Consider the following 7,538-nt stretch of genomic DNA (forward strand, 5'->3'; position numbering starts at 1 on the left):
CCATTTAAATTTATTGGAGACAGTGATCCATAAGTGTTATAACAGATGTTCTTGTGCCTCATATTCAGGTTTCATTTTTACCTCTGAACATCCAACAGCTGATGGCATAAATTCATTCACCATTATGTAGCTTCTGAATTTTAGTGTGTGTAGTTTATCACATTTTGAATGAATGCTAATATAATGCCTTCTTCTGTATGACACACAAGTCCGACTACCCACTACAGTACATGAACATGGTATCTTTAACTAGAAATTGCTATTTGTGATCTATAAATAATAATGACTAAGGAAACCTTCAGACAGTGGATCCAATCAAGTTTGGCTTCGACTCATGTCTACTCAACCTGGTGGACGTCTTTGAAAATGTCACCAAGCCAATGGGTGAAGGCAAAATGATGCATTTAGCCTACCTTGACCTAGCTAAAAGGCATTTGATGCAATATCCCACACAGACATACTAAACAAACTCAAATAGCTAGGCATGAACCCTTAAGTTATGTGAAGGATAGCCAGATGACTCTTAGGCAGGACCCAGGAAGTTAAGATAGGGGAGACCACATCCAAAAAGAAGCTAGTAAAGTCCCATAGGACTCTGTGATAGGCCTGGTCCTTTTTGGCATTTATTTCTTGGAAGTCAAAGCCAATGTCAAAGGCTTCTGGCTGACTAAGTCTGCTGTAATCTAGTGGTAGTCAAAGAATTTTGCAAGACACTAACATCCTGCAGGAAAGGCTAACTCACACAAATGGCTGATGCCAAAGCCATGGCTTAAAACTCAATGCCAGGAAATGCATATTAGTACCCTTTGGGAAGTTATCCTCCCTAGGAAACTACCTCACTGCTAATATACCCACAAGAGTGGACTAAGTAGTCAGGGATTTGAGGACATATGTGGAAAGTAACCTGGCTTTTGACCAACATGTATCTAAGGTAGTAATAATATCATTCTGTGTTGCTCAACTGATCAGCAAGGGCATGACAACTAGGTCCAATGATGTCATTGTTCCTCTGTATTCCACAACTATTAGACCCATCATTAAGTACAACACTCCCTTATGTATGTATCTGACCAGGCACATGCAGCAACTGGAACATCCATAGAGGTTCCTCCCCAAAAGAATACAGAGTGTAAACAACATGACCTATGCAGATCACTTCAAAGCTTTATCTCTATACTCAGTTTCTGACAGATTGTTGACAGACGATCTTTGCCTGGCATACAAGGTGTTCTTGGATTCCACTCTTATGGATGTTTTGCACATTTGCAAAACCAATAGCATTAGAACTACTCAGTGTAGGGACTTGAACCTTGCTTGCAACATAAATAAGACATGTTGGAGGGACAGGCATGTGTCTCTATTCCTCTGTAATATGCTTCCCATCCATTTGAACCAGAGCTGATCTCTAATCCTATACAAGCTTAACTTGGACTAGTGGATGGAAAATTGGAAGTATACCCCAGGTCTAGCACCTATGTCTCTAATGGACAGAGGTAGTCTGTAAATTATTCCCTAGCTTACATGTACCCCTTAAAATAACCTCTATGGCTCAAAAAACTTGTGGGATACATTTCAGATGTATGGCTAGGCTTATAGAGGCCCCGGTGGTTGTAAGCCTAGAATACACCTATGAAACTAAGTAATGGAGCCTTTCTGTCCGAGCTTGCACTATGTATGGAAATATCTAATTTATCACTCTACCAAAAATAAATGCAGTTTAATTTCCTATGTTAACTCAGGCCTATGGTAATATAATTATTTTCTGAATATATCAGTGCAACGAAATCATAATCACTGAATCCTAGCTCACTGAACAGAGTTCACTGTATCGATATTTTTCAGATTCATGCCTGTTACCAGCATTATATGCAAGCCAACATCTTAGAACAATTATTCCATCATGATGTAAACAGCATGATGCTAAGAATGTTCTTGCGAACATCATACTTAGCCATAATTTCTGGAAACATAACTGCACTTAGAATCTACCTACACTGTGCCTCACACTCATTCATGTAAATGTCCTGAGCTACTGCATTCTTTCATTTTTCCAACCAGATCATCTGTCCCTATAGGAAGACAATGATTTTCAGCTCTGCATACCCTGCAGATGCCCTGCAAGTCCTAAGGATCCACTCCCTCTTCCCTGACAATGGCAACTGGCAGGAACATTTCATCCATGATGTTTGATACCAAGCTCCATTTATTTAGCAAAATAACATAGCACCAGAATGCATTTCTGTGCACTATGGCATCACAAGCTCTCATTCTATCAGTCAAGTCAGTCAGTCTCCATCATGGCAAGAAGAAATATCCTTTCTGACCTTACCTGTGGTGGTGGTGCATGTCCAGGTAAAGAGATTTTTCCATGTGGAAGTTTACTACTGGCAGGAACTGATCTTCATCAACTGGGTGCCAAGCTGTGCCTAGTTTTTTTTTTACATCATTCTTATTTATAACTGTTATGTCCTTGTGTCCCTGCTCAGTTCTCACAGTAGAAAGAAAGGAGATATGTACATCCCTGTTTGGCACCATCCTGTTGGCAGGAAGGAATTTGCTCTTTGGCCATCCCCATTAAATCCCATCTTAAGTGAATCATGCCCAGAGACACCTACATAGCCCTTGTACATGTGATTCTACTCACATAATTTCATCTGCAGACACTCTACATATAATTGCCATCTCATTGGGCTGTTTTTGCTAGACTTCCTTCTCTCTGGCTCACTGGTATCCAGGTAGGGAAAACCTAAACCATTCCCCCATGATAAGGAGAGCAGGCAAACACTACCTCTTCACCATCACCTCCGGGGTGACCCCCAGGCAACTAGTTTGCTATTTGTCAAATAGAAGTGGGATGTTAGCTTTTGGGGTGCTTTATGGAAGTTAACAAGTGTTTCCTGTGAATTCTAACCAACTCTGCTTTGAGACAAGGACTTCCCTTTTTCAGTCCTGACAAGTATCTGTAGTTAGAACATCACTGTATTCTGTGCAATGTTCCATGAATATTAACCGAGACTGAACTACATTTTGCAATAATAGGACATAATTTCCAAACTGAGGGTTAACATAACTTTTATTGTCAAGCAGCTATATTTGGATTGGGGAAGAGACATGTTGGATGATTATAGTATATACTGACGGGGAGAGTGATACCTTTCAGACTACTAGCTTTGTCATCTTTTACAAATCACATAAGAATTTCATTGCTGTAGTAATCTTAATATGTGTATGTTATAACAGAATTGCATCACTGCTGAGTGGAAGTTCATACCACCCAACAGTTCCATTGTGGGAGTTCTTCTGAAATAAGCATTTCCATTTTAAGTATTTTTGGTCTGGAGAGGATATGGATTGGTGAGACAACATTAGTTAAGACAGCAAAATACAGGGGAGATGATAAAAAGCAAAACAAAATATAAAGACACTTCAGATGATTTTAAAAACACAGCTTGAGTTCACTTATGCCAAATCAAACTGGCAATATTCCTTACAAAAACAACAAGCACAGACAGGAAAACACTTTTTTGTCTCATGCTGATTTAAGGAATTAATCAAAGCAAAACCATAGAGAAAATGTTGATTCTCAAAGGGTTTATGTCTATTCTGTCTTTTGCTAATTTAGCTACTGCTGTAGATCTTTGAAAACCACTGTGTGTTTTGGAACCCAGATGCTTATGTGGCTTAGCTACATTCTTCACTTGGTGGTCTTGGATAAGCACAAAATGTTGGTTAAAATAAATAATACTGCAGAATAGCCTGTATTTTACAAAATCTGTTCCTCTACCACATGTACTGATTTGAGGATAACATGCATACATGCTCTTAATACAAATGTTATAATTAACTGCATTTATATTTTAAAGAAATATATTAATTGTTTTTGCTAAAGCAGTAACACTGAAAAGGAGGCTTAGCCACTGCTAACTTGGCCAATTCTAGTTAACAAAGAAAAGTAAATAAAATAATACATTTTAAATACACATTATTAATATATTAAAAGATGAGTAGGTAAAAAAAATATAAAAACCCTATGGCTTTGGATGCAAAATAGCTGGATTGATCACTACTTTCTCATTAGCAACATTAGTTAACTGGCCAGCTTCTTCAGCAGCTGTAGATAAATTATTTTAATGAATGCAGGAAACTTTCTTACACCTTAGAAACTCATTCTGTGTCTCACCCTGCTCTGCAGCTATCAGAACAGATAATAGGGGCTGCAGGTCATCATTTGTTCTAAAAGGTCTCCCACCATGAAACAGTTACTAGCATAATCCCCCCAACTATTAACAGGGAGCAGGTCCTCATGGCACCCACTAACGTCAAAAACACAACCTCAATGTGCCCCGACGATATCCTGGGATGTCTCCTAAATACCTTGAAACATAACTACTTGAGTCACTTTTCAACTATAGCCTCAAAACAGGCTTTGTAGCATAAGAATTGAGGGCTGCAATGGTTATCCCACTTCACAAGGGTGAGCAATCAACTGACCCTGGAAACTACAGACTTATTTGCCTGACTGGTGTAGTACTAAAATCCATGGAATGAGTTATCAACATAGTAATCAAGAAAGACATAGGCAATCTTCAGACAATGGAGCCAACCCAATATGGCTTTGTCAAGGGAAGGTCATCCCTACTAAACCTTCATTGAGAAGGTCACCAAGGCAATAGATGAGGGGAAAATGGTGCATACCACCTACCTGTACCTGGCTAAGATGTTCAATACAATACCCCACTTGAGTACAGTTGACAAACTCAATGAACTGAGCATAAACCTCTACATATCTCAATGGATTGCTAGCTTGCTCACAGGTGGATCCAGGTAGTCATGATTGGTGATATCATCTCCACTAAGAGACCAGTCACCAGTGATGTACTTTATGGCTCCATGCTGGGATCGCTGCTATTTCGCATCTACTTATTGGAGGAAAACAATAACGTCAGGGGCCTTTGGCTGACCAGGTTCATAGATGGCTGCAAATTGAGAGTGATCATAGGTTCCCCCCATGGCACAAACATCTTACAAGAAAGTCTAATACAGACAAATGACTGCTGCCAAAGTCATGGACTAAAACTCAATGCCAACAAATGTATTAAAGTGCCTTTTGGGAAAACTGCCACCTAGGCTAATTACTCCATTGCTAAGATACCCCTAAGAGTTCACCCAGTAGTCAGAGATCTGGTAAAATGTGTATACAGTAGTCTGACTTTTGACCAACATGTGGCCAGGGTAGAACGATAATCATTCTGTGTCGTTCAACCTATAATTAAGGGCATGGCATCCAGGTTCAAAGAAGTCACAGTGCCACTTTTTTTTGGCCCTTATCAGACCCATCATTGAGTATAATGCCCCCTACAGTATGTACATGACCTGACATATGCAACAGCTGGAACACCCACAAAGGTATCCTTACTAGGAGATTTCAGGTTATAAACACATTGCCCTATATGGATCACCTTAAAACCCTATCTGTATACTCTGTCTTCTGCAGGTTAGTGAGAAGTGATCTATGCTTGGCATACAAAGCATCGTCATATCCAGCTCTGCTGGACCATTTGCACATTTGTATACAGTAAGTATACAGTTTGTATACAGAAAGTATACAGCATCAAAATTACTAGATCCAAGGATTTAAATTTTGCTTGTGACATAAATAAGATATGTCTTTCAGGGAATCCCCATGCTCTGAAACAGGCTCCAATAAATGTGAATCTGAGTCCATCCCTAACCCTATTTCAGTGTAATCTTAATCAATGGATGGGAAATCAGAAATTTGACCATGGTCTGGCCCCCATGTCTCTAACAGACAGTGGCAGACAGTAATACCTACACTAACATACCCCCCACACACCTGTAGAAACTTCTTAACTAACATATTCCCAACTAATAAATGCCCTTGATACACAGGGACATAATTGGGTTGGATTTCACACTAGGCTTATAAAGGCCCTGGTGGTCATTAGCCTAGTATATACCTATGAACCTATGAATGTCTACATGTTCAATTCTCTTCATTTTGTACCTGTACCAGAATTGCACTCAAAGTCTCTTTAGTGAGTAGGCCAATAATGGGTTATTTTTATGGAAATATAATTTTGCAGGACAAACAGTACCCACAATGACTGGACTATACTTTTTCCACAAAATAGTAGTTCACTTTTATAGAATTTGAGTTGTTTCTGTTGTTACATATCATATTAAGACTTTCTAAGTACAAAGTACAAAATCATTGTTAATTATTAGAGAAAATGTAGGATATATTTTTTGTGCTACAATTTCAAAACTATTGCCATTTTCATGTTTTTTTCTTCACAGGATGCAACTGCCCAAATAGGAACTATTCCATGTACAGAGGACAGGTATTAACTGTTGGAGAACTAACAGCTTTTCTAACTTTTGTCATCTTCAGGAACAGTTTAATATACATGGCTGTTGTAAAATTACAGGAAGACTTTCTGAAAGCATACTGAGCATTTTGTATTGAAATACATAATCTCAACATTCGGCCTGATGTATCTTTTTTTTTTCTTTTAAACTACATTTGCTAAAATGCATGCAGAATGACATCAGAATATAAGAAAGGAAATAAATTACATGGCAAATGAAAAGCTTCACTAGTACATAATCACAGCTCCCTGAAAATAAAGAGGGAAAACCAAAAGTCTGTGTCAGTGGTACAATGGGGCAACATATTCTCCTTTTGTGCTTGAAGATAAGAAGTTGTTGCTTCTAGTCCCACTTTAGGTGATTGGTTTGATGGCATTACAGTGCAATGTTATGGAGTGCTACATTCTTGAATGTGTTGTCTTTTGGAAGAGAAGTTAAACGGACTTCCCATCTGCTTGAGTTGGTGGTAGCTCTGGGGGATGTAAAAGATGCCATGGCACCTATCAAAAACAGTAGGGAAGTTCTCTTATGCCCTGGACAAATTTCCTCTAATAGCATTTTGGGCCACCAAAGAAAAGAGGCCACTAGCTTAATGGGACTAACCTAGACAACAAAGAATAAATCAATCAATCATTCAATCATTAAATAAGTTAAGAGCAGAGGCCTGCTCAGGAGTCTGGTGAATTCTACCTAATGTGTAGGTTCTGTAGTGTAGTAGTTATCATGTCTGCTTCATACACAGAAGGTCCTGGGTTCAATCCCCAGTAGAACCATTATTTACCTGCAGTAGCATAGCTAGGGTGGGGTGACAGGGGCAACTGCCCCAAATGCAAAGTGTTGAGGGGCACGATCAACCAATCTTGATCTCTCAATAATGCAATATCGGCTTTTAAAAGCATTTAGAGTCAAACCTGAGCACTGTAATTCTCCATGTGTGGTGTAAACTATAGCAACTGCTTGCTACATTGCAGCAAGCAGTTTGCTACAATATAAAAGTAGAAATAAAACTGGAAAAAAAAATGAAAAAAGAAGTGTGTATATATATAGATATATAGATATATAAACTAAAATATGAGTACTCTGGGGCTTGCTGCAGGCAGTTTATACATTGGCATTAAGCAGTTTGCTACAGTTTAAAAAGAAGAAAT

General features: G+C 38.8%; 1 non-coding gene across 1 annotated transcript; it reads left to right on the forward strand.

Moving 5' to 3' along the window:
- The first annotated feature begins 7,090 nt into the window (after positions 1–7,090).
- Positions 7,091–7,163, forward strand: TRNAM-CAU. Its single transcript has one exon. It is a non-coding gene; the product is annotated as a tRNA-Met (tRNA).
- The last annotated feature ends 375 nt before the right edge of the window (positions 7,164–7,538 follow it).

Source organism: Protopterus annectens, chromosome 5.part0, assembly GCF_019279795.1.
Source record: "Protopterus annectens isolate FY-2018-M chromosome 5.part0, PAN1.0, whole genome shotgun sequence".
Taxonomy (NCBI): domain Eukaryota; kingdom Metazoa; phylum Chordata; order Ceratodontiformes; family Protopteridae; genus Protopterus; species Protopterus annectens.